General features: G+C 45.9%; 1 long non-coding RNA gene and 1 pseudogene across 1 annotated transcript; both read right to left on the bottom strand.

Moving 5' to 3' along the window:
* Positions 1-500: 500 nt before the first annotated feature.
* Positions 501-15,922, bottom strand: LOC137348642 (zinc finger protein 271-like; annotated as a pseudogene).
* Positions 15,923-23,879: 7,957 nt separating this feature from the next.
* LOC137348506 (uncharacterized) lies at positions 23,880-26,012 on the bottom strand. Its single transcript, XR_010969121.1, has 2 exons — positions 25,869-26,012; positions 23,880-24,358 (listed from the first exon to the last, which is right to left on the bottom strand). It is a non-coding gene; the product is annotated as an uncharacterized lncRNA (long non-coding RNA).
* Positions 26,013-27,711: the final 1,699 nt, after the last annotated feature.

Genomic DNA, 27,711 nt, shown 5'->3' with positions numbered 1-27,711 from the left:
ACATTATTTACCTTCCTGCTATTTTCAGGTATCTGTGGACATGCACTCCAAGGTCCATCTGCTCCTCTACACTTTTCAGGATCTTCCTATTTATTGTGCATTCCCTTGCCTTGTTTGCCCTCCCCAAATGCATTACCTCACACGTCACCAAGTTGAATTCCATTTGCCACGATTTTAGCAGATAGCAGAGTGACAGTGTTGAACAAATCTGGGGTTGAAAGTACATAGGAACTGGAATAGGCCATTCAGCCCATAGCATCTGCTGCACCATTTGATTAGATCATGGCTGATCAGTTAGTCCTCTCTCCCTTGAAGAAATCAAGATTTATTTAACATATATCCAGAATATTGATAACCCCTATAACTGTGTTAGAGTTTATCAGCAGAAACAAACTCTAACTGTGTGGAGGAATAGGTTCAGTCCTGGAAGTGATTAATAGCAGTGATAATAGTAGAATCCAACCCTTGAAGTCACCTTGCAGAATGATTACACTGGTGTGTTAGAAGGTGCGATGAATTAGTGAATCCCATCCCACACATGGAGCAGGCTTCTCCCCAGTGTGAATTCGCTGGTGTGTCAGAAGTTTGGATGATCCATTAAAGCCCTTCCCACACACACAGCAGGTGAACGGTCTCTCCCCGGTGTGAATGCACTGGTGTCTCATCAGGTTGGATGACTGAGTGAATCCCTTCCCACACATAGAGCAGGTGAATGGCCTCTCTCCAGTGTGAATTCGCTGGTGTGTCAGAAGGTTGTCCGATCGATTAAATCTCTTCCCACACACAGAGCAGGTGAATGGTCTCTCTCCAGTGTGAATTCGCTCGTGTGTCAGAAGGTTGGACCGTTGATTAAATCCTTTCTCACACAAGGAGCAGGTGAACGGTCTCTCCCCGGTGTGAATGCACTGGTGTCTCATCAGGGCGGATGACTGAGTGAATCCCTTCCCACACACAGAGCAGGTGAACGGTCTCTCTCCAGTGTGAATTCGCTCGTGTGTCAGAAGGTTGGACAGTTGATTAAATCCCTTCTCACACACTGAGCAGGTGAACGGCTTCTCCCCAGTGTGACAGCGCGAATGAGCTTCCAGTTCCGATGGGCAACTGAATCCTTTCCCACAGTCCCCACATTTCCATGGTTTTTCCATGGTATGGGTGTCCTTGTGTCTCTCCAGGTTGGATGATCAATAGAAGCCTGAGCCACAGACAGAACACGTGTACAGTTTCTCCCCACTGTGAATGGTGCAATTCTTTTTCAATCTGTGTAACTGGTTATAAAGATCTTTCCAAAGTTAGTGCACTGGAACACTTGCTCGTGTGTGTGTTTCAGTGCTTTTCCAGATATACTGATGCTTGAAAGTTTTAATGACAGACAACCATTTTCCTTCAAAGGCCGATGACATTCGGGTCCTGATGATCTTGTGATGTTTGGTTTGGGTTTCCTGCAAATCTTCCCCTCTAATACACTGTAAAAGGAGTTTACAAAAGTCATCACTGTCAGTACAGGATAGAAATTCAGAACAGACAATTTTAGTTTCTACAGAACATATTTTCCTCTCTTGTTCCCTAAAAGCTCCTCCCTGTGCTGAAATTCAAACCCATCACACCATTTCATTCCACCATTGCCAGTTTTCTGCCTCCCTCTACTCTGGCTGTGTTTAGTTCTCCAGCCCTTGAGAATCAAATCAATGAGTCAATGATTTTCTCTCCTGGCCACTTGGACTCTAAAGCCCCGCCCACTCTTTGTGTCGTCGCAAGATGGCCGCGCATGCGCGCTGCTCCCTGCCCACCAAGATGATGGGGAAAAAGCCTCAGAGCTGCAAATGCCGGACCTGGAGGTTCTTATTCAGGGATTGCTGACTACACCAGGTGTTTCTGAAACCTCCCCGCCCACTCTCCTACTCCATTCCTCTCCTGCAACCCACTGGCTCTTACCCGCTGCAAAAGCACCCTGAACACCGGTTCAACTCTCATCATTGATACTGCTCATGCTCCAGATAAAGTCCAGCACTGCCCCTGCAATATGTCCTCCTGCAGCGTCAATCAGGCACATTCAATTTCACGGGGAATGCTGGGTAAAAGCGCCGCCATTCAGACTACTAATTCGGGAAGAGATAATGATCTTTTGTAATAAAATGGAGATGAAATTAACAAACTACCCATACAAGGGGGCACAGTGGTTAGCACCGCAGCCTCACAGCTCCAGTGACCCGGGTTCAATTCTGGGTACTGCCTGTGCGGAGTTTGCAAGTTCTCCCTGTGTCTGCGTGGGTTTCCACTGGGTGCTCTGGTTTCCTCCCACATGCCAAAGACTTGCAGGTTGATAGGGAAATTGGCCATTATAAATTGCCCCTAGTATAGGGATGTGGTAGGAATATGGAATTTGTGTAGGATTAGTATAAATAGGTGGTTGATGGTCGGCACAGACTCGGTGGACCGAAGGGCCTGTTTCAGTGCTGTATCTCTAAATAATAAAAAGTGCATGGGTGTTCTTTGATAGTTGAATCCTGCATTAATAACAGCTTTGCCTGAGAAGGAGTGCAATGTAGATTCACTAGACTGATTCTATGATTGTCCTATGAGGAGAAACTGAGTAGACTAGGCCTCTATTCACTCGAGTTTAGAAGAATTCGAAGTGATAATATTGAAACATATAATATTCTTAAGAGATTTGACACGGTAGATACTGGAAAGATGTTTCTTCTGGTTGGTGGTTCCAGCACCAGTAGTCACAGTCTCAGAATAAGGCTTCAGGTATTTATGACTCAGGATTAAACTTCTCTACAATAGGAGGCTGTGGATGCTCCGTCCTTGAGTATATTGAAGACAGTGAGGAATATATTTTTGGAACTAGGTGAATCAAAGATCCTGGGGAAAGTGTTGGAGGGTGGGTGGCAGGTAGATCAGTAGCAATCTTGTTGAATGACGGAACAGATGCTTTCTTTTTCAGTGTCTCCCTACTTGAAATCTTTAAGACAGAAAAACATGCCACCCACAGCAATATGATGTCATTTTGTCAAATGCTTAGACAGAAATATTTGACAACACATTTCAATTAAGTCTGCATCTGAGATAGAGAGAAAGAGGCAGAGATATGGGCGGAGAGAGTGGGTGAGAAAGAATGAGAAACAGGAGCAGAGATGCAACCCAGATAGAAATTTTGAAGTACAGAATTAGGATGAGACAGGAACAGAGAGGGAAAAAAGAGACACAGAGATAAACAGACAAGAGGGATACACACAAGGTGCAGATGACAGTTTTAATCTTTTAAGCTAAAAGCAAAAACTGCAAATGCTGGAAATCTGAAACAAAAACACAAAGTGCAGCAAATACTCAGCAGGTATGGCAGCATCTGTGGAGAGGGAAACAAAGTTAACGTTTCAGCTCTGTGAATTTCAGAACTGTCAGCAGTTCTGATGAAAGGTCACAGACCTAAAACGTTAACTTTGCTTCTCTCTCCACAGATGGTGTTAATCCTTTAAGCCCCTGGTTTTTAAGTGTGACTTATATTTGGATATTGCTGAGAAATTGTCTGTGCAGCAGAGAAAGGGATCCTGGGGACTTGCAGCGCTATTTTATTTTAAAATATTTTTGCCTTGACTTTCAATCAATTCCAACCGAAAACAGATTTATTTGGCTGCGATTATATTGGTATTTGTGGGATCTTGCCTTCAGAGTTTTGGGCTTTGCTACAATTATCGCATTTCAAAAATTAATTAACTTTCTCAGTTCACAACATCAGGAGTGTTTTCACAAGATTTGTTATAATTCCTGAATAATGTTTATGTTTTAGTCAGTGCGGTGAATTTTGAAGTTTAAATGCAACGTGCAGCATCCATTTTAACTCGTTTTACTTTGTGTCTGGTTGAGTATTTCTCTCGCTCACTCTGAATGGGAGAAACGGGAAAGAGAGAGAGAAAGTAGAGTGTGAGGGAAACAGTGGGAAAGACAGCAAAACAGAGGGATAGGGGAATGAAGAGACACAGGATCTGGGGATCTCCAGTGTGTCAGCTCTGCCCATCTTCCCACCTCTGGAGTAAATCCCCTCAGTCACACCATTTCAGAAGGGCTAATTTGTGCAAATAAATCCCGGGCCAGTGATTTTAAAAGGGCTGCTGAAGGAATCCACAGCGTCTTCCCACTGTAACATTAAATATACAAAACCCCAATCCTGGAGTGAGTGCGTACAGGGATATTGAACAGGAGAGGCATGGGAATTACTAATGTGATTCTACAATGAGGCATAAACAAATGGTGAGACACAGAGAGAAATCGATGAATAGAATCAAACTGAAATTACAGGTTAAACAGAGAGGGAAAGAGACAGGCTCTAGGGGTCTCCAATGTTTAGTGACAGCCCAGCTCTCAGCTTTTTTAAGAAAGCCCCCACTTCTCACCCCTTTCCTGAAGGTCTGATTTGTCATGATAAATCCTGGGACAATGATGAGGAATTAATAAATTAAGGCAGTTTTTCAGAGAGTTTAGCAGCAAGGATCGGTGCTGGGGCATAGCTATTTACACTCCATGTTAATGAATATTGTACTGAGCTTTGGTGAGACCACACATGGAATACTGTGTGCAGTTTTGGGCTCCAATGGAGGCAGTGCAGCGAAAATTTACTAATTTGGTCCTATGATGAGAGGCTGAGTAAATTAGGTTTATATTCTCTGGAGTTTATAAGAATGAGAGGCGATCAAATTGAGACATAAAAGATTCTGAAATAGCTTGATAGGGTAGAAGCTGAGAGATAGTTTCCACTGGTCAGGGAATCTAGAATACGGGGACACAGTGTCAGGATAAGGTGCCAATAATTCAGGACTGAGATGAGGAGAAATTGCTTCACTCAAAGTGTTGTGAATCTTTGGAATCCTCCAGAGGGTAGTGGAATACATTTAAGGCTGGAAAAGAAACATTTCTGGACTCACGGGGAAATCAAGGGATATGGGGAACGGGCAGGAAAGTGAAAATGGAGCTCAAGATTGAATGGTGGAGCAGGCTCAATGGGCCATATGGTCTACTTCTGCTCCTATTTCTTGTGTGTGTTCAGGACAGACTGGGGCCTTGTCATGTCATTATGCTCCTGTTAATTAGCTGCAAGTGCATCAAATGTTCTCAACAATGCCCTTGTCGGGATATGTTCACAGATCATCAAAAAGCAGCTCCCTGGAATGTCTCTGGTCAAAGCAGCCATGGTACCTGGATTAACATGACAATGGGCAAGATCTCAGCATCTAATAGCCCCTCTCATATTTTTAATTTGTTCCCTCTTTATAGCGGGGAATGTGTAAATGGTGTTGCTGTGATTGCCCATGTTAGTGAGTGACAGAGAGAAAAAGAATTCTGGGATCTCGCAGTGACTTTTATTTTAGCGTTTTGCCTGGTTTACTCCAAGGTTTTATTTCTCTTTCTATAGGAAATGTTTTATAAGTTGCAACATGTCAATGCAGAGAGTGTGTGTTTTCGCAAGAGGAAACCTTGGCCAAGAGTCTTGCAGAGGGAAATAATAATAAAGATATACGTCACTCATTTATCCGTGAAGAAAAAGTTTTTGGGTTATTGAAATATTTTGATTAACGGGAGGAGGAGGGGGACCCTTAGAAACACAAAGGTTGAGAACCGCTGCTCCAGTGCCCGCAATGTAACCTGTATATTTCACCCTCTCCATCTCTTCCTGCAACTTTATCTCTGCACCTCCCTGGCTGTTCATATCTCAGCATCTCCACGTCTCTCTTCATCTCTCTGCCTCTCTATCTCTCGACATCCTTTCTCTCTCTGCCTCTCCATACATCTGCATGTCAATTGTTCGGTATCTCTGCCTTCCGCTCTCAGTTCCAACCACTCGTTCCTCCCTCCCTTTCTGTTTATTTCTCTCTCAATCAGTCCTGTCCTTCTCCCTGGATATCTAGTTACTGTGTCTCGGTGCCTCTCACTGGGGGGAGATTTGGACTCAGTGCCATGGTGTTGTACACGTGATAATGAACCGGGATCCTGCTTTCCATCTGTCCCCAGTTTTACTCACGTTAATGTAAGAACAGGGCAGAGATATGAAACGAGCGGCTGGTTCACAACCACCCGGTTTACACTATTGCACCAGGTCAGATGACGAGGGTAATAATACTGGCATTGGAGTGGGGTGGGGGAAACAGTTCAGTGTAAGGTTCAGATATACCGAAACTCACACAGACCCACAACACGGTTCAGAGACAACAAAACACAAACTCACACAGTTCCACAACACGGTTCAGAGACACACACACAAACTCACACAGTCCCACAACACGGTTCAGAGACACACAAACGTTCGCAAACCCACAACATATTTAAAATACCTGTTCAGAGAGAGACAGATTTGAAAACCAGAGACCTTCACCAACCTGACTGCATCTGTCCATTCCAGGAAGAAAAGAGTGAGCAAGGGCTCTGACCAGTCCTGATATAGCATGAGTCCTGTCACTCAAACCACACACCACCCAGCCCAGGGTGAGTCACCTAAACCAGGCAGCAGCTTGCTGTGTCTCATAACCTGTCCCCCAGATATGGGAGAGTCCAAACTGAATCTGACTGAATCCGGGAGGGGTGATCGACCTTCTGCCATGTGCCAATCTCCTGTATGAAGCCTCTTTCCTTGGGGAGCCGGGTCTAATGGTAGGTGCCTAGAGATGATCGTTCAACCATTTGAGTGCAAAAGCCAATGCACTGCGGATGCTAGGAATCTGAAATGAAAACAGAAAATGCTGGAAATCTTCAGCAGGTCTGACAGCAAATCTGTAGAGAGAAACACTTCAGGCAGGTGGCCTTTCTTCAGAACTGGATAAAGGTTAGAGTTGTAAAAACAAAACAAGAACTGATGGAAATACACAGTTCTGATGATGGGTGACTGACCTGAAACATTAACTCAGTTTCTCTCTCCACAGATGCTGCCAGAGCTGCAGAGTATCTCCAGCATTTCTTGTTTTTATTTCAGATTTCCAGCAGCTGCACTATTTTGCTTTTACTTTAAGGTTCGACATGTAACAGGTCGAATGTGAGTCCAGAGGCAGGGAGAAAGGGGAGGGTGGAGGTCTGGGATAGGGTGGAAATATGGCCAAGAGATTTTATATGTCAGGGGAGAGATTTAGGTAGGAGCGGAGGGTAGTGAGATTACAGGAGAGTGAGAGAGAAGAGATAGAATGGAGGTTGAAATTACTGAGCAGAAGTTGTTCAGTGCAGAGGCTGAGTGAGGATCCCTGAATCACAATCTGTCCTCTCTCACACACACACCTTTAACAATCTTCCTCCTCATGGATTCTCTCTGTATCACACACTGTCCTCACACGCACACCATTGAAAATCTCCGCCCTGTTGTATCAATTTACAGACTCGCTGAGCATTTCCAGCGTTTCTTGTTTTTATTTCAGATTTCCAGCATCCTCAGTATTTTGCTTCGATTTAAGATTTTTTTGTTTGCTCATCTGACCACTGTTAAATTGGCTTTATTTTGTACGAAATACAACTGTTTAATTTCCACAATCATTTTGGTGTTGTCTCCTTCTGGATGCCTGACAAAGGAAATATACTTTATTCATAAAAATCTGTAAAAATTACATTGCCAAACAGTTTCCAAACAGCACCAAAAAATACAAACATTGCAAGGGAGATCAGTTTCCTTCAATACTGTCATGAGTTTCTTCCCAACCCTTCCGTTTCACAATTGTCATGTCAATTACAGTTTTACATTTACAGCAATTGAGAATATTAACGATACAGTTCGAGGGGTTTCCCATGGATCCAGCCCCTCACGCAAGCTTGGTGGGGGAACCTTACACTGTGGTCTTTCCCCATTGAGCCTTTGCTGCGGCTGCCCCAAGCTTTAGTGCGTCCCTCAGCACCTAGTCCTGGACCTTGGAATGTGCCAGTCTGCAACATTCGGTGGTGGACAACTCTTTGCGCTGGAAGACCAGCAAGTTTCGGGCAGACCAAAGGGCGTCTTTCACCGAATTGATAGTCCTCCAGCAGCAGTTGATGTTTGTCTTGGTGTGCGTCCCTGGGAACAGCCCGTAGAGCACAGACTCCTGTGTTACAGAGCTGCTTGGGATGAACCTTGACAAAAACCACTGCATCTCTTTCCACACCTGCTTTGCAAAGGCACATTCCAGGAGGAGGTGGGCGACCGTCTCTTCCCCACCACAGCCAACGCGGGGGCACTGTGCGGAGGGGGCGAGACTTCGGGTGTGCATGAAGGATCTGACGGGGAGGGCCCTTCTCACCACCAGCCAAGCTACGTCTTGGTGCTTGTTTGAAAGTTCTGGTGATGAGGCATTCTGCCAAATGACTTTGACGGTCTGCTCGGGGAACCATCCGACAGGATCCACCGTTTCCTTTTCCCGTAGGGCCTTGAGGACATTCCGTGCAGACCACTGCCTGATGGACCGGTGGTCAAAGGTGTTTTCCCGCAGAAACTGCTCCACGAAGGATAGGTGGTACGGCGCCGCCCAACTGCATGGTGCATTCCGCGGCAATGTGACCAGGCCCATCCTTCGCAACACCGGGGACAGATAGAACCTCAGCATGTAGTGACACTTGGAGTTTGCGTACTGGGGATCTACACATAGCTTGATGCAGCCGCACATGAAGGTGGTCATCAGGATGAGGGCCACGTTGGGTACATTTTTCCCGCCCATGTCCAGAGATTTGAACATCGTGTCCCTCCGGACCCGGTCCATTTTAGATAATATTTCTCCGATGGCAGGAAAATTGGCTGGGGAGAAATTCTGATCTATTCCATCAGATGGCAGTAAAACCCCCAGGAATGATCCTGCAGCAGCTTTCTGGAAAAGCTGATCTCTGCCAGGATTATACAAAGCGCACAACTGAAATTTTAATTTACTGACACGCTACTTTGGAGTGTCTTGCAAGCTTTGGTCGTGTCAGCTTCTATGGCGCAATTGGCTAGGGCGTTTGGCTGTTACCTGAAAGGTTATTCGTTCAAGCAAGGTGCCTCCGACAGTTTTCTCCCCCCGTCAGCATGCTTTGCCGTACAGTTTGAGGCTATCACTGTGTGCTTCGGCTGCAAAAAACTATTCCTGAAAGGTTACCACCTCTGCTCCGATCCAGTCAGTTTGCACCAGTATTTATTTCAATTGAAGTGAGCGAGAAAAAACAGTAAATAAATGCACCATTCGAAAGATATTAAGTTATTGGCTTCAATGGAACGAATGGAAATTGATTATATGAATGCACAATATGGGGCTATTTTACTGCGGGTATTAAGAAAAGGCAATTCTGAACACGGGGCTCCATTATAATGATGTTTTACCTGCATCAAATAACTTCATCTCTGCTGCTGTAAACTCAGAGTCCCTGGCTGAATTTGTTCCAGTCTTGCTGATAGCAAGTGATGGAAAGCGACTATGGAATTTTCACTGAGAGCTGAACTCAAAGCAATGAATTTTCTTTAGCTTTCAAATCCAATCGGTGTATGAGTGTGATAGTTTTGAATATATGTATGTTATTTCTCAATGTGTTTGTGTATAAATGAAAAGTAAGAGAGATGTAAATAGGTAGAAAGTACTTTCTGAATGAAGACTGATTCAGCTGACAAAATAAATGAGGAATATAGACACATGTAAATGGATCTGTAAGCAGCAGACTTGTGAAATAGATTTACATCCAGCACAAAAAGTCAAAGTTATATCCAAATTACCACCGGCACCTTTAATTACAAAAAGAACGTTCGCAAAGCTTGCAAATATTATTCTTTAATGGTCTAGTGATTAGAGTTCGATGGACAAGGAAGTCTTTTTAACAAAGCATTTTATAAAGTGTTCTGATGAAGGACAATTGTTTTCATCATAGTTACGAAAAAACACATCCTGTTACACACAGCAGGAAATGGATCTCAAATAACCAGAGACCTTTCCCGTGTCAGGTGAAGCTGATATCAGCAACACTACATAAACATCTAACCTCTTGGTCCCAGCTCAGAGAAAGTGCTGAGGAAAAAGGTGAAATACTGAATCCTCTGCACTCACTCACTGTAACAAACATTTCACCATTTCAAACCACACAAGTCACACGGGAAAATATCCATTACAAAGTTTTTAAACTGCCGAAGGAGCTTCATATTTCCTTCCCTGAGTCTTCGGAATCAGATCACTCTCATTATGATCCATTTGGATGGAAATCGGCCGCCCTCCTCCTCCGGGAAACGCCATTCTAATCCTGTCGATGGTGAGTTTTGTTTGAAAAGAGGGTTTTGCATTGTCTCAATAGCACATTCTCAAATTCACGATTCCAGGATGTGAGATTGATGGACAAGTTCACCATATTTCAGCTCTGACAACCGAAGCTGGACAGATTTACACAGGAACTAGCACTGCGGGGCAGGTATACCCAGGAACTAGCATTGCGCAGCAGAGACAGCGGGGATCCATCACTGTGGGGCAGATATACCCAGGAACCAACACTTTGGGGCAGATATACCCATGAACTAGCACTGTGGGACAAGTATACACAGGAACTAGCACTGCAGGGCAGATATACCCAACATCTAGCACGGCAAGGCCGGTATACACAGGAACCAGCACTGCGGGCAGGGAGTACCCAGAAACTAGCATCCCGGGGCAGTGATACCCAGGAACTAGCCCTGCAGGGCAGCTATACAGGGGAACTAGCACTGTGGGACAGGTATACACAGGATCTAGCACTGCAGGGCAGGGATACACAGGCAGGTGTACCCAGGAACTAGCTCTGTGGTGCAGGTATACACAGAAACTAGCACTGCAAGGCAGAGAATCCTAGGAACTAGGGCTGCGGGGCAGATGTACACAAGAATTGCACTGTAGGGCAGGCAGACACAGGAAGAAGCACTGCGGGCCGGGATTACCCAGGAACTAGCACTGTGGGGCAGTGACACCCGGGAACTGGCACTGCAGAGCAGAGATACACAGGAACTAGCCCTACAGGGCAGGTATGCAGGGGAACGAGCATTGTGGGACAGGTATACACAGGATCTAGCACTGCAGGGCAGGGATACACAGGCAGGTTTACACAGGAACAGGCTCTGGGGGGTAGGTATACACAGGAACTCGCACTGCAGGGAAGGTATACCCAGGAATTAGCACTGCAGGGAGGGGATACACAGGAACTCGAACTGCGGGGCAGGTATACACAGGAAATAGCACTGAGGGGCAGGGTTACACAGGAACCTTTAGACCAGAGCAGCAGCAGTCTGCAGTGGACCTGGGAAGAGGCGGTTCCAGAGTAGGAAGTGGAGAAATAAAGACTGGGGCTCGAGGCCCTTAGATACCTTAGAGCAGAGCAGTGGCAGTCTGCACTGGGCCTGGGAGGAGGCGGATCTAGAGTTGGACCTGTGGAAATAAAGAGCGAGGCTCGAGTCCTACATTTACTTTAGACCGGAGCAGTGGCTCTCAGCGGTGGACTGGGAGGAGGCAGATCCAGGGTCGGACCTGTGGAAATAAAAAGCAGGTCTTCAGGCACTTATCTCCTTAGACTGGAGCAGCAGCAGCCGACGGCAGACCTGGGAGGAGGCGGATCCAGAACAGGACCTGCAGAAATAAAGAGTGGGGCTCAGAGCCTACACCTACCTGAGACCAGAGCAGCAGCAGTTGGCCATAGACTCTCTTGCTGTGTCGGCGCATGTTGGGTTTCAAAAGAGGAAAACAACTATCAGTGATGTTACAGGAGATCTGTAAGCAGATTGGTTTGCAAGTAACAATAAGTAAGCTTAAAAACGAGGAAGAACATTTTTCTTTTTATTTATACCTTCAAATAGCTACCTTGTAAGTGATAAGGTTAGTGACACTAAGGCTTTGTTTTAATTCGTGCAATTTATTAGTACAGTAAAGGCCTGCTCGGGTCTGCAAATGAAACCTGACCCGAGCTCATCAGAACCACATCTGACCGAGCCCTTTGATTTTTTTCCCGTGCCCGACCCGGCCACCGGAATAAATTTCATTATATTAAAGATGTTGTGCTTTACCTTAGATGGAATCGCTCACTGCAGACTAGTACGGAGTGTTTCCTGCCTTAGCTTTCACTGTGTTTGACCTGGCCTGAGCCCAAATACCAGACCTGGAAGAGTGACCCGACATATGTCGTCGTATTCCGTCGGATCGCTATGCCCTCGTCTACAGTTTTCTTCTTCATTATCAACCACACGGCCTATTTTTATATCATCTGCAAGCTTCTTAATCTTGCAGCAATCATTGAAGTGTAAATCAATAGTATATACCAGGAGTAAAATCATGGTACCGAGTGCTGAGCCCTATGAAAGCCCACTGGAAGCAGCCTTCTAGTCACAAGAAAACCTGTCGACCATTATTGTTTGATTCCTGTCACTGAGCCAATTTTGTATCCAATTTGCCACTTTCCCTTGCATCCCATGTCCTCTTACCAGTCTGCCATCTGAGATCTTGCCTGGATGGGTGCAGCTGAAGAAACTCGACACCATCCAGGACAAAGCAGACTGCTTGATTGGCACACCATCCACCTACAATCCCTCCACCACCAATGCACAGTGGCAGCAGTGTGTACCATCTACAAGATGCACTGCAGCAAAGCACCAAGGCTCCTCAGAGAGCACCTTCCGAAAGACAAGGGCAGCAGATGCATAGGAACACCACCAGCTGCAAATTTCCCTCCAAGCCACACATCGTCCTGACTTGGAACGACATCACCATTCTTCCACTGTTGCAAGGTCAAAATCCTGGAACTCCCTTCCCAACAGGACTGTGGGTGTTCCTAACCCAACAGGACTGTTGCAGTTCAAGAACGCAGCTCACCAACTCTTTCTCAAGGGCTATTATGGATGGGCATTAAAAGCTGCCCTCGCCAGCGATGCCCCGATCCGTAATCTTCCCACACCACCTGAAATAGTGACACACATTCCCCCTCCCTCCAATTTCACACTGATTCTCCTTCCCCCTCCCTCCAGCTTATTTCAAGAGTGCAGTCTGAGACTCAGGCCTGGAGTTCCCTCTCGTCAGCACAATCTCACTTCCACCCAAGTCTACACATTGCTTTAAGTTTTGTTAATTGTTTGTGCCCAGACAGCACGTCTCTCTGTGAAAATGCCGAGGTATCTCCGGGCCTGGATGTGGTGTACAGGGCAATTCAACTACTGCTGGATACATCTGCAACATTATTCCCTTTAAAGTGACCACATCCTGTGCAACTGAGGCCATTGATCTGTGTCTAACTATTTCTGTCAGATTCCAGTTATACACCGAATGACATCCAGAATGCTGAAACCAACGTTGAGAAAAAAACACAAAGAAAAAATGACTGCAGGCTCAGTACAGCATCAGTAAAGATTTCAGTATTTAATTTCGATGATTTTCAGTGTTTGTTTTGACAATTTTGGGGGTTATTCAAATACATCAATTTTCCTTTCCTTTAAAAAAAATCATGGGATACATGGTGAAAAGCATGAAACCCCAAGTATCACCTCAACCTTGCCAATCTCTTAATCACTGGTAAGGCCATTTCTGTTCACTCCCCCACCACTCACATTCCCCTTCTTTCTGTGTCCACCCTGGAAAAAACTCCCCCAAGTCACTTACAGCTGCACTTTCAAACTCTCAACTGTCTCATCATTGGCCGTCCATTTGTCACAAAGCAATCTGCTCAATCACTCCCTCAAGCTCCGATGCCGATGACATCAGGTTGCACATGTACACTGCTGACACCCTTCTCTACCTCACCACCACCTCTCTTGACCCCTCCAATGTTTCAGTGTTGTCAGTCTGCTTGTCTATTCTAATGCTCTTCTGATTGACCTCCACCCTGCCTAAACCTTAGTTCATACAAACTCTGCTGCCTTTCACCCCAGCCATCACAATGCCCCACTCATCCATCACTACTGTGCTCACTGACCTACAATGGCTCCAGGTCCACCAATGCCTCCAGTTCAAAATTCTCAATTCCTGTTCAAATTCCTTCAAGGCTGCAGACCTCCCTATATCAGTAACCTCCTCCTGTCATACAACACTCAGAGAACCCTGCATTCCTCCAACTCTGGCCTCTTACACATCCCTCACTCTCTCTGTTTCATTGGCTGTTCCTTCAGTCATCGGTCCTATGCTCTGGAATTCCATCCCTCTACCTCTCTGCCAGTCCACATCTCTCTTCATTTGAGACCCTCCTAAACACCTACATCTCTGACCAAGCTTTTAGTCAGCCCTCCGACTATCCCCTTCTTTAGCTCAGTGTCCATTTTTGCCCGATTTGTGAGTTTAAGCTTCTGAGATGTGCCTACCTTAAAGCTGCAATGTAAATGACAGTTGTTTTTAAAATCACATTACAACAGACTGAGGAAGCTGGTATTAAAATAATATCTGGGTACACGGAGTTAGGTTGCAGATCAGCCATGATCTCATTGAATGGCAGAACAGGCTCGAGGAGCTAAATGGCCGATTCCTGTTCCTATGTCCTTAATAAACTTGGACTCAAACACAGCAGATAGCAGAGTGAGAGTGGTGAACAAATCTGGGGAGAAAGTATAAAGGAACTGGAATTGGCCATTCAGTCCATAGCATCTGCTGCACCATTTGATTAGATCATGGCTGATCAGTTAGTCCTCTCTCCCTTGAAGAAATCAAGATTTATTTGACATATATCCAGAATATTATTAACCGCTATAACTGTGTTGGAGTTTATCAGCAGAAACAAACTCTAACTGTGTGGAGGAATAGGTTCAGTCCTGGAAGTGATTACTTGCAGCGATAACAGCAGAATCCAACCCTTGAAGTCACCTTGCAGAATTATTACACTTGTGTTAGAAGGTGTGATGAATTAGTGAATCCCTTCCCACACATGGAGCAGGCTTCTCCCCAGTGTGAATTCGCTGGTGAGTCAGAAGGTTGGATGATCGATTAAATCCCTTCCGACACACAGAGCAGGTGAAAGGTCGCTCCCCAGTGTGAATGCACTGGTGTCTCATCTGAGTGGATGACTGAGTGAATCCCTTCCCACACACAGAACAGGTGAATGGTCCCTACCCGGTGTGAATGCACCGGTGTCTCATCAGGTCGGATGACTGAATGAATCCCTTCCCACACACGGAGCAGGTGAATGGTCTCTCCCTGGTGTGAATGCACTGGTGTCTGATCAGGGTGGATGACTCAGTGAATCCCTTCCCACACACAGAGCAGGTGAATGGTCTCTCTCCAGTGTGAATTCGCTGGTGTGTCAGAAGCTTGGACAATCGATTAAATCCCTTCCCACACACAGAACAGGTAAACGGTGTCTCCCCGGTGTGAATGAACTGGTGTCTCATCAGGGTGGATGACTGAGTGAATCCCTTCCCACACACAGTGCAGCTGAATGGTCTCTCCCCGGTGTGAATGCACTGGTGTATCATCAGGGTGGATGACTGAGTGAATCCCTTCCCACACACAGAGCAGGTGAATGGTCTCTCCCCGGTGTGAATGCACTGGTGTCTAATCAGGGTGGATGACTGAAAGAATCCCTTCCCACACACAGAGCAGGTGAACGGTCTCTCCCCGGTGTGAATGCACTGGTGTCTCATCAGGGTGGATGACTGAGTGAATCCCTTACCGCACACAGAGCAGGTGAATGGTTTCTCTCCTGTGTGAATTCGCTGGTGTGTCAGAAGGTTGGACAATCGATTGAATCTCTTCCCACACACAGAGCAGGTGAACAGTCTCTCTCCAGTGTGAATTCGCTCGTGTGTCAGAAGGTTGGACAGTTGACTAAATCCTTTCTCACACACTGAGCAGGTGAACCGCTTCTCCCCAGTGTGAGCTCGCTGGTGTCTCACAAGGTTGGATGAAGTAATGAATCCCTTCTTACACACTGAGCAGGTGAACGGCCTCTCCCCAGTGTGACTGCGTGAATGAACTTCCAGTTTCGATGGAAAACTGAATCCTTTCCCACAGTCCCCACATTTCCATGGTTTCTTCATGGTATGGGTGTTCTTGTGTCTCTCCAAGTTGGATGATCAATTGAAGCCTTAGCCACAGACAGAACACGTGTACAGTTTCTGCTCACTGTGAATGGTGCAATATTTTTTCAATCTGTGTAACTGGTTATAAAGATCTTTCCAAAGTCAGTGCACTGGAACACTCTTGCTCAGGTGTGTTTTTCAGTGCTTTTCCAGATATAATGATGCTTGAAAGTTTTAATGACAGACAAACATTTTCCTTCAAAGGCCGATGACATTCAGGTCCTGATGATCTTGTCAGATATTGATGTGATGTTTGGTTTGAGTTTCCTGTCTGCAAATCTTCCCCTCTAATACACTGTAAAAGGAGTGTACAAGAGTCATCACTGTCAGCACAGGTTAGAAATTCAGAACAGACAATTTTAGTTTCTATGGAACATTATTTCCTCTCTTGTTCCCCAAAAGCTCCTCCCTGTGCTGAAATTCAAACCCATCACACCATTTCATTCCACCACTGCCAGTTTTCTGCCTCCCTCTACTCTGGCTGTGTTCAGTTCTCCAGCCCCTGAGAATCAAATCAACGAGTCAACGATTTTCTCTCCTGGTCACTTGGACTCTAAAGCCCCGCCCACTCTTTGTGTCATCTGCCAGATGGCCACGCATGTGCGCTGCTCACTGCCCACCAAGATGATGGGGCAAAAGCCTTGGAGATGCAAATTCCGGACCTGGAGGTTCTTATTCAGAAATTGCTGACTACACCAGGTGTTTCTGAAACCTCCCCGCCCACTGTCCTACTCCATTCCTCCCCTGCAACCCACTGGCTTTCACCCGCTGCAAAAGAACCACGAACACTCGCACAGCTCTCATCCATGATACTGCTCATGCTCCAGATGCAGTCCAGCGCTGCGCCTGCAATATGTCCTCCTGCAGCGTCAATCAGGCACATTCAATTTCACGGGGAATGCTGGGTAAAAGCGCCGCCATTCAAACTACTAATTCGGGAAGAGATCATGATCTTTTGTAATAAAATGGAGATGAAATTAACAAACTACCCATACAAAAACCCAAGTGCATAGGCACTCTTCGATAGTTGAGTCCTACATTAATAACAGCTTTGCCTGAGAAGGATCTATTCCCATTTGGAAGAAAATGGGCTCATCAGTGATAGGCAACATGGTTTTGTGCAGGGAAGGTCATGTCTTACCAACTTAATAGCATTCTTTGAGGAAGTGACAAAGTTGATTGATGAGGGAAGGGCTGTCGATGTCATATACATGGACTTCAGTAAGGCGTTTGATAAGGTTCCCCATGGCAGGCTGATGGAGAAAGTGAAGGCGCTTGGGGTCCAAGGTGTACTAGCTAGATGGATAAAGAACTGGCTGGGCAACAGGAGACAGAGAGTAGCAGTAGAAGGGAGTTTCTCAAAATGGAGACGTGTGACCAGTGGTGTTCCACAGGGATCCGTGCTGGGACCACTGTTGTTTGTGATATACATTAATGATTTGGAGGAAAGTATAGGTGGACTGATTAGCAAGTTTGCAGACGACACTAAGATTGGTGGAGTAGCAGATAGTGAAGGGGACTGTCAGAGAATACAGCAGAATATAGATAGATTGGAGAGTTGGGCAGAGAAATGGCAGATGGAGTTCAATCAGGGCAAATGCGAGGTGATGCATTTTGGAAGATCCAATTCAAGAGTGAACTATACAGTAAATGGAAAAGTCCTGGGGATAATTGATGTCCAGAGAGATTTGGGTGTTCAGGTCCACTGTTCCCTGAAGGTGGCAACGCAGGTAAATAGAGTGGTCAAGAAGGCATACGGCATGCTTTCCTTCATCGGACGGGGCATTGAGTACAAGAGTTGGCAGGTCATGTTACAGTTGTATAGGACTTTGGTTCGGCCACATTTGGAATACTGCGTACAGTTCTGGTCGCCACATTATCAAAAGGATGTGGATGCTTTGGAGAGGGTGCAGAGGAGGTTCACCAGGATGTTGCCTGGTATGGAGGGCGCCAGCTATGAAGAGAGGTTGAGCAGATTAGGATTATTTTCATTAGAAAGACGGAGGTTGAGGGCGGACCTGATTGAGGTGTACAAAATCATGAGAGGTATCGACAGGGTGGATAGCAAGAGGCTTTTTCCCAGAGTGGGGGTTTCAATTACTAGAGGACACGAGTTCAAAGTGAAAGGGGAAAAGTTTAGGGGGGATATGCGTGGAAAGTTCTTTACGCAGAGGGTGGTGGGCACCTGGAACGCATTGCCAGCGGAGGTGGTAGATGCGGGCACGATGGAGTCTTTTAAGATGTATCTAGACAGATACATGAATGGGCAGGAAGAAAAGAGATACAGAACCTTAGAAAATAGGCGACATGTTTAGAGAGAGGATCTGGATCGGCGCAGGCTTGGAGGGCCGAAGGGCCTGTTCCTGTGCTGTAATTATCTTTGTTCTTTGTTCTTTGAGTGCAATGTAGATTCACTAGACTGATTCTATGATTGTCCTATGAGGAGAAACTGAGTAGACTAGGCCTCTATTCACTCGAGTTTAGAAGAATTCGAAGTGATAATATTGAAACATATAATACTCTTAAGAGATTTGACACGGTAGCTACTGGAAAGATGTTTCTCCTGGTTGGGGGTTCCAGCACCAGTAGTCACAGTCTCAGAATAAGGCGTCAGGCATTTATGACTCAGGATTGAAATTCTCTACAACAGGAGGCTGTGGATGCTCAGTCCTTGAGTATATTGAAGACAGTGAGGGATATATTTTTGGATACTAGGTGAATCAAAGATCCTGGGGAAACTGTTGGAGGGTGGGTGGCAGGTAGATCAGTAACAATCTTGTTGAATGACTGATCAGATGCTTTCTCTTTCACTGTCTCCCTGCTTGAAATCTTTAAGACAAGAAAAACATGCCACCCACAGCAATCTGATGTTATTTTGTCAAATACTTTGACAGAAATATTTGACAACACATTTCAATTAAGTCTGCATCTGAGATAGACAGAAAGAGGCAGAGATATAGACGGAGAGAGAGGGCGAGAAAGAATGAGAAACAGCAGCAGAGATGCAACTAAGATAGAAATGTTGGAGTATAGAATTAGGAAGAGACAGGAACAGAGAGGGAAAGAAGAGACACAGATTAAACAGACAAGAGGGATACACACTCGGTGCAGTTGACAGTTTAAAGCTTTTAAGCTAAAAGCAAAAACTGCAAATGCTGGAAAACTGAAACAAAAACACAAAGTGCAGCAAATACTCAGCAGGTATGGCAGCATCTGTGGAGAGAGAAACAAAGTTAACGTTTCATCTCTGTGAATTTCAGAACTGTCAGCAGTTCTGATGAAAGGTCAGAGCTGAAACGTTAACTTTGCTTCTCTCTCCACAGATGGTGTTAATCCTTTAAGCCCCTGGTTTTTAAGTGTGACTTGCATTTGGATGTTGCTGAGAAATTGTCTGTACAGCAGAGAAAGGGATCCTGGGGTCTTGCAGCGCTATTTGGTTTTAAAATATTTCTGCCTTGACTTTCAATCAATTCCAACCGAAAACAGATTTATTTGACTGCGATTATATTGGTATTTGTGGGATCTTGCTGTGCACAAATTGCCTTCAGAGTTTTGGGCTTTGCAACAATTATTGCGTTTCAAAAATTAATTGATTTTCTAATTTCACAACGTCAGGAGTGTTTTCACAAGATTTTTTATAATTCCTGAATAATGTTTATGTTGGAGTCAGTGCGATGAAATTTGAAGTATAAATGCAGGGAGCAGCCGCCATTTTAACTCATTTTACTTAGTGGCTGGTCGTGCATTTCATTCGCTCTCTGAATGGGAGAAACGGAAGAGACAAAGAGAGAAAGTAGAGCGTGAGGGAAACAGTGGGAGAGACAGCAAAACAGAGGGATAGGGGGATGAAGCGACACAGGATCTGGGGATCTCCAGTGTGTCGGCACTGCCCGTATTACCACCTCTGGAGTAAATCCCCTCAGCCACACCATTTCAGAAGGGCTGATTTGCGCAAATAAATCCCGGGCCAGTGATTTTAAAAGGGCTGCTGAAGGAATCCACAGCTTCTTCCCACTGATACATTGAATGCACAAAACACCAATCCTGGACTGAGTGCGTACATGGATATTGAACAGGAGAGGGATGGGGGTCACTAGTGTGATTCAACAACGAGGCATAAACAAATGGTGAGACACAGAGAGAAATAGACGAATAGAATCAAACTGAAATTACAGGTTAAACAGAGAAGGAAAGAGACAGGCTCTCGGGGTCTCCAATGTTTAGAGACAGCCCAGCTCTCAGCTTTTGTAAGGAAGATCCCACTTCTCAGCCCTTTCCTGAAGGTCTGATTTGTCATTATAAATCCTGGGACAATGATGAGGAATTAACAACTTAAGGCAGTTTTTCAGCAAGGATAAGATTTCTGGTCTCACGGGGAAATCAAGGCATATGGGGAACGGGCAGGAAAGTGAAAATGAAGGCCAAGATTGAATGGTGGAGCAGGCTCAATGGGCCATATGGTCTACGTCTGCTCCTATTTCTTGTGTGTGTTCAGGACAGACTGGCACCTAGTCATGTCATTGTGCTCCTGTTAATTAGCTGCAAGATGCATCAAATGTTCTCAACAATGGCCTTGTCGTCGGGATATGTTCACAGATCATCAAAAAGCAGCTCCCTGGAATGTCTCTGGTCAAAGCAGCCATGGTACCTGGATTAACATGATAATGGGCAAGATCTCAGCATCTAATAGCCCCTCTCATATTTTTAATTTGTTCCCTCTTTATGGAGGGGAATGTGTAAATGGTGTTGCTGAGATTGCCCATGTTAGTGAGTGACAGAGAGAAAAAGTATTCTGGGATCTCGCAGTGACTTTTATTTTAACGTTTTGCCTGGTTTACTTCAAGGTTTTATTTCTCTTTCGACAGCAAATTTGTTATGAGTTGCAACATGTCAATGCAGAGAGTGTGTGTTTTCGCAAGAGGAAACCTTGGACAAGAGAGTCTTGCAGAGGGAAATAATAATAAAGATATACGTCACTCATTTTTCCCTAAAGAAAATGTTTTCGGGATTTTGAAATATTTTGATTAACGGGAGGAAACACAAAGGTTGAGAACCGCTGCTCCAGAACCCCCAATGTAACCTGTATATTTCACCCTCTCCATGTCTTCCTGCAACTTTATCTCTGCACCTCCCTGGCTGTTCATATCTCAGCATCTCCACGTCTCTCTTCACATCTCTGCCTCTCTATCTCTCGACATCCTTTCTCTCTCTGCCTCTCCATACGTGTGCATGTCGATTGTTCGGTATCTCAGCCTTCCGCTCTCAGTTCCTCCCACTCGTTCCTCCCTCCCTCTCTGTTTATTTCTCTCTCACTCAGTTCTGTCCTTCTCCCTGGATCTCTAGTTACTGTGTCTCAGTGCCTCTCACTGGGGGGAGATTTGGACTCAGTGCCGTGTTGTTGTACAGGTGATAATGAACCGGGATCCTGCTTTCCATCTCTCCCGAGTTTTACTCGCGTTAATGTAAGAACAGGGCAGAGATGTGAACCGAGCGGCTGGTTCACAACCACCCAGTTTACACTATTGCATCAAGTCATATGACGAGGGTAATTATACTGGGATTGGAGTGGGGTGGGGGAAGCAGTTCAAAGTGTAAGATTCAGATACACCGAAACTCACACAGTCCCAGAGACACACTCACAAACTCACACAGTCTCACAACACGATTCAGAGACACACAAACGCACGCAGACCCACAACATACTTAAAATACCTGTTGAGACAGATTTGAAAACCAGAGACCTTCACCAACCTGACTGCATCTGTCCATTCCAGGAATAAAAGATGGAACAAGGGCTCTGACTAGTCCTGATATAGCATGAGTCCTGTCACTCAAACCACACTCCACCCAGCCCAGAGTGAGTCACCTACCAGGTAGCAGCTTGTCCCCCAGGTATGGGAGAGTCCAAACTGAATCTGACTGAATCCGGGAGGGGTGATGGACCTTCTGCCATGTCCTGAATGAAGCCTCTTTCCTTGGGGAGCTGGGTCTAATGGTAGGTGCCTAGAGATGATCGTTCAACCATTTGAGCGCAAAAGCCAATGCACTGCGGAAGCTAGGAATCTGAAATGAAAACAGAAAATGCTGGAAATCCTCAGCAGGTCTGATAGCAAATCTGTAGAAACACTTCAGGTAGGTGGCCTTTCTTCAGAACTGGATAAAGGTTAGAGATGTAAAAAAAACCAAGAACTGATGGAAATACACAGTTCTGATGATGGGTGACTGACCTGAAACATTAACTCAGTTTCTCTCTCCACAGATGCTGCCAGAGCTGCAGAGTATCTTCAGCATTTCTTGTTTTTATTTCAGATTTCCAGCAGCTGCACTATTTTGCTTTTACTTTAAGGTTCGACATGTAACAGGTTGAATGTGAGTCCAGAGGCAGGGAGAAAGGGGAGGGTGGAGGTCTGGGATAGGGTGGAAATATGGCCGAGATTTTATATGTCAGGGGAGAGATTTAGGTTGGAGCGGAGGGTAGTGAGATTAGAGGAGAGTGAGAGAGAAGAGATAGAATGGAGGTTGAAATTACTGAGCAGAAGTTGTTCAGTGCAGAGGCTGAGTGAGGATCCCTGAATCACAATCTGTCCTCTCTCACACACACACCTTTAACAATCTTCCTCCTCATGGATTCTCTCTGTATCACACACTGTCCTCACACGCACACCATTGAAAATCTCCGCCCTGTTGTATCAATTTACAGACTCGCTGAGCATTTCCAGCGTTTCTTGTTTTTATTTCAGATTTCCAGCATCCGCAGTATTTTGCTTCGATTTAAGATTTTTTTGTTTGCTCATCTGACCACTGTTAAATTGGCTTTATTTTGTACGAAATACAACTGTTTAATTTCCACAATCATTTTGGTGTTGTCTCCTTCTGGATGCCTTACAAAGGAAATTCGGAGACAATATTTCTCCGATGGCAGGAAAATTGGCTGGGGAGAAATTCTGATCTATTCCATCAGATGGCAGTAAAACCCCCAGGAATGATCCTGCAGCAGCTTTCTGGAAAAGCTGATCTCTGCCAGGATTATACAAAGCGCACAACTGAAATTTTAATTTACTGACACGCTACTTTGGAGTGTCTTGCAAGCTTTGGTCGTGTCAGCTTCTATGGCGCAATTGGCTAGGGCGTTTGGCTGTTACCTGAAAGGTTATTCGTTCAAGCAAGGTGCCTCCGACAGTTTTCTCCCCCCGTCAGCATGCTTTGCCGTACAGTTTGAGGCTATCACTGTGTGCTTCGGCTGCAAAAAACTATTCCTGAAAGGTTACCACCTCTGCTCCGATGCAGTCAGTTTGCACCAGTATTTATTTCAATTGAAGTGAGCGAGAAAAAACAGTAAATAAATGCACCATTCGAAAGATATTAAGTTATTGGCTTCAATGGAACGAATGGAAATTGATTATATGAATGCACAATATGGGGCTATTGTACAGCGGGTATTAAGAAAAGGCAATTCTGAACACGGGGCTCCATTATAATGATGTTTTACCTGCATCAAATAACTTCATCTCTGCTGCTGTAAACTCAGAGTCCCTGGCTGAATTTGTTCCAGTCTTGCTGATAGCAAGTGATGGAAAGCGACTATGGAATTTTCACTGAGAGCTGAACTCAAAGCAATGCATTTTCTTTAGCTTTCAAATCCAATCGGTGTATGAGTGTGATAGTTTTGAATATATGTATGTTATTTCTCAATGTGTTTGTGTATAAATGAAAAGTAAGAGAGATGTAAATAGGTAGAAAGTACTTTCTGAATGAAGACTGATTCAGCTGACTAAATAAATGAGGAATATAGACACATGTAAATGGATCTGTAAGCAGCAGACTTGTGAAATAGATTTACATCCAGCACAAAAAGTCAAAGTTATATCCAAATTACCACCGGCACCTTTAATTACAAAAACAACGTTCGCAAAGCTTGCAAATATCATTCTTTAATGGTCTAGTGATTAGAGTTCGATGGACAAGGAAGTCTTTTTAACAAAGCATTTTATAAACTGTTCTGATGAAGGACAATTGTTTTCATCACAGTTACGAAAAAACACATCCTGTTACACACAGCAGGAAATGTATCTCAAATAACCAGAGACCTTTCCCGTGTCAGGTGAAGCTGATATCAGCAACACTACATAAACATCTAACCTCTTGGTCCCAGCTCAGAGAAAGTGCTGAGGAAAAAGGTGAAATACTGAATCCTCTGCACTCACTCACTGTAACAAACATTTCACCATTCCAAACCACACAAGTCACACGGGAAAATATCCATTACAAAGTTTTCAAACTGCCGAAGGAGCTTCATATTTCCTTCCCTGAGTCTTCGGAATCAGATCACTGTCAATAGGATCCATTTGGATGGAAATCGGCCGCCCTCCACCTCCGGGAAACGCCATTCTAATCCTGTCAATGGGGAGAGTTTTGTTATGAAAGTGGGTTCGCATCGTCTCAACCGCACATTCTCAAAATCACGATTCCAGGATGTGAGATTCATGGACCAATTCACCATGTTTCAGTTCTGACAACCGAAGCTGGACAGGTTTACACAGGAACTAGCACTGCGGGGCAGGTATACACAGGGCATAGCATTGCAGGGCAGGTATACACAGGGCATAGCATTGCAGGGCAGGTATACCCAGGAACTAGCACTGCGCAGCAGAGATACCCGGGATCCTATTCACTGCGGGGCAGATATACCCAGGAGCTAGTTCTTCGGGGCTGATGTACCTATGAACTAGCACTGCGGGACAAATATGCACAGGAACTAGTACTGCAGGGCAGATATACCCAAGAACTAGCACTGCGGGGCAGGTATACCCAAGAACTAGCATGGTGGGGCAGGTATACACAGGAACTAGCATTGTGGGGCAGAGATACCCAGGAACTAGGGCAATGGGGCAGATATACACAGGAATTGAACTGTAGGGCAGGTATACACAGGAACCAGATCTGTGGGCAGGAAATGCCCAGGAACTAGCACTGTGGGCCAGTGGTACCCAGGAACTGGCACGGCAGAGCAGAGAGACACAGGAACGAGCCCTGCGGGGCAGGTATATAGGAGAACTAGCACTGTGGGACAGGTATACACAGGAACTAGCACTGCGGGGCGAGGATACACAGGGACTAGCTCTGCTGGGCAGGTATACACAGGAACTAGCACTGCCCGGCAGAGATACCCACGAACTCGGGCTGCGGGGCAGATATACACAGGAACTAGCCCTGCGGGGCAGGTATACAGGGGAACTAGCACTGTGGGACAATTATACACAGGATCTAGCACTGCAGGGCAGGGATACACAGGCAGGTATACAGAGCAACTAGCACTGTGGGGCGGGGATACACAGGAACTCACACGGTGGGGCAGGTATACACAGGAACTCGCATTGCAGGGAAGGTATACCCAGGAATTAGAAGTGCGGGAAGGGGATACACAGGAACTCAAACTGCGGTGCATGTATACACAGGAACGCACACTATGAGCATGTAGACACAGGAACTAGCACTGAGGGGCAGGGTTACACAGGAACCCTTAGACCAGAGCAGCAGCAGTCAGCGGTGGACATGGGAGGAGGCGGATCCCAGAGTAGGACCTGGACAAATAAAGAGTGGGGCTTGAGGCCCTTTGCTACCTTCGAGCAGAGCAGCGGCAGTCTGCAATGGACCTGGCTGGAGGCGGATCTTGAGTTGGACCTATCGAAATAAAGAGTGGGGCTCGAGGCCTATGCCTACCTTAGACTGGAGCAGCAGCTGTCGGTGGCAGACCCGGGGTGGGACCTGTGGAAATAAAAAGCGAGGCTCAAGGCCTACACCTAGATTAGACCAGAGCAGCGGCATTTGTCGGAGGACCTGGGAGGAGACAGATACAGAGTGGTATCTGTGGAATTAAAGAGCAGAGCTCGAGGCCTGCACCTACCTTAGGGTTTTGGTGACTGCAGCTTGACTGTAGCGGAGGTGCGAGAGCGAGCTAACAGCTGGGAAGTCAATTTCAGTGGAAGTTTAGAAGTTAATTCCCTTTTGTTTTCGGAGGACCAGGGGACTGCAGGGTAAGTAAAAACTATATATTTGGGTGGTGGCTGTACCCGAGACAGCACGCGTGTAGGGTCTCCCACCTACCCTCCTCCTCTAACCAAAAAAAAAGGACTCTGTTGTGTTGCTAAGGTAAGCTTTTTATTTAAGAAGTTCTGTCCGTTGGATTGCTAACCTAACAAGTTCTGACAATTTTTTTTTTTGGTTTTTCAGTAGATTTGTTGGGAATTTAGAATAGAGGGAATGGAGGTTAAGGCAGTTGTATGTTCCTCCTGCAGAATGTGGGAGGTAAGGGTCGCCAAGAGTGTCCCTGCTGACTGCATCTGCGGGAAGTGCACCCAACTCCAGCTACTCGAGAACCGCGTTAGGGAACTGGAGCTGGATGAACTTCGGATCATTCGGGAGGCGGATGGGGTTATTGAAAGGAGTTATGGGGATGTAGTCACACCTCAGGTAAAAGAAGTAGGTAGATGGGTTACCGTCAGGGGAAGGAGAGGGAACCAGCAGGCAGTGCAGGGATCCCCTGTGGCCGTTTCCCTCAACAACAGGTAAACTGTTTTGGATACTGTTGCGGGGGACGACTTACCAGGGGTAAGCAATGGGGTACAGGTATCTGGCACAGAGTCTGTCCCTGTTGCTCAGAAGGGAAAGGGGAAGAGGAGCAGAGCATTCGTCATTGGGGACTCCATAGTTAGGGGAACAGATAGGAGGTTCTGTGGGAACGAGAGAGACTCACGGTTGGTATGTTGCCTCCCAGGTGCCAGGGTTCGTGATGTATCGGATCGTGTTTTTGGGATCCTTAAGGGGGAGGGGGTGCAGCCCCAAGTCGTGGTCCACATAGGCACCAACGACATAGGTAGGAAGAGAGATGGGGATTTAAGACAGAAATTCAGGGAGCTAGGGTGGAAACTTAGAGCAAGAACAAACAGAGTTGTTATCTCTGGGTTGTTGCCCGTACCACGTGATAGCGAAGCGAGGAATAGGGAGAGAGAGGAGTTGAACACGTGGCTGCAGGGATGGTGTAGGAGGGAGGGTTTTGGTTTCCTGGATAACTGGGGCTCTTTCTGGGGTAGGTGGGACCTCTACAAACAGGATGGTCTTCACCTGAACCAGAGGGGTACCAATATCCTGGGGGGGGGAGATTTGCTAGTGCTCTTCGGGGGGTTTAAGCTAATTCAGCAGGGGGATGGGAACCTAAATTGTAGTTCCAGTGTACAGGATGTTGAGAGTAGTGAGGTCAGGGATAAGGTTACAAGGACGCAAGAGGGCACTGGCAAGCAAGAACCTGGTTTACAGTGTGTCTACTTCAACGCCAGGAGCATCCGGAATAAGGTGGGTGAACTTGCAGCATGGGTTGGTACCTGGGATCTCGATGTAGTGGCCATTTCGGAGACATGGGTAGAGCAGGGGCAGGAATGGATGTTGCAGGTTCTGGGATTTAGATGTTTCAGTAAGAACAGAGAAGATGGTAAAAGAGGGGGGGGGGGGGGTGGGTGTGGCATTGTTAATCAAGGAGAGTATTACAGCGACAAAAAGGACGTTTGAGGACTCGTCTACTGAGGTAGTATGGGCCGAGGTTAGAAACAGGAGAGGTGAGGTCACCCCGCTAGGAGTCTTTTATAGACCTCCAAATAGTTCCAGAGATGTAGAGGAAAGGATAGCGAAGATGATTCTCGACAGGGGCAAGAGTAACAGGGTAGTTGTTATGGGGGACTTTAACTTTCCAAATA

This window comes from Heterodontus francisci, chromosome 34 (assembly GCF_036365525.1).
Source record: "Heterodontus francisci isolate sHetFra1 chromosome 34, sHetFra1.hap1, whole genome shotgun sequence".
NCBI classification, from domain to species: Eukaryota; Metazoa; Chordata; class Chondrichthyes; order Heterodontiformes; family Heterodontidae; genus Heterodontus; species Heterodontus francisci.
This window is presented reverse-complemented; position numbering and strand designations above follow the sequence as displayed.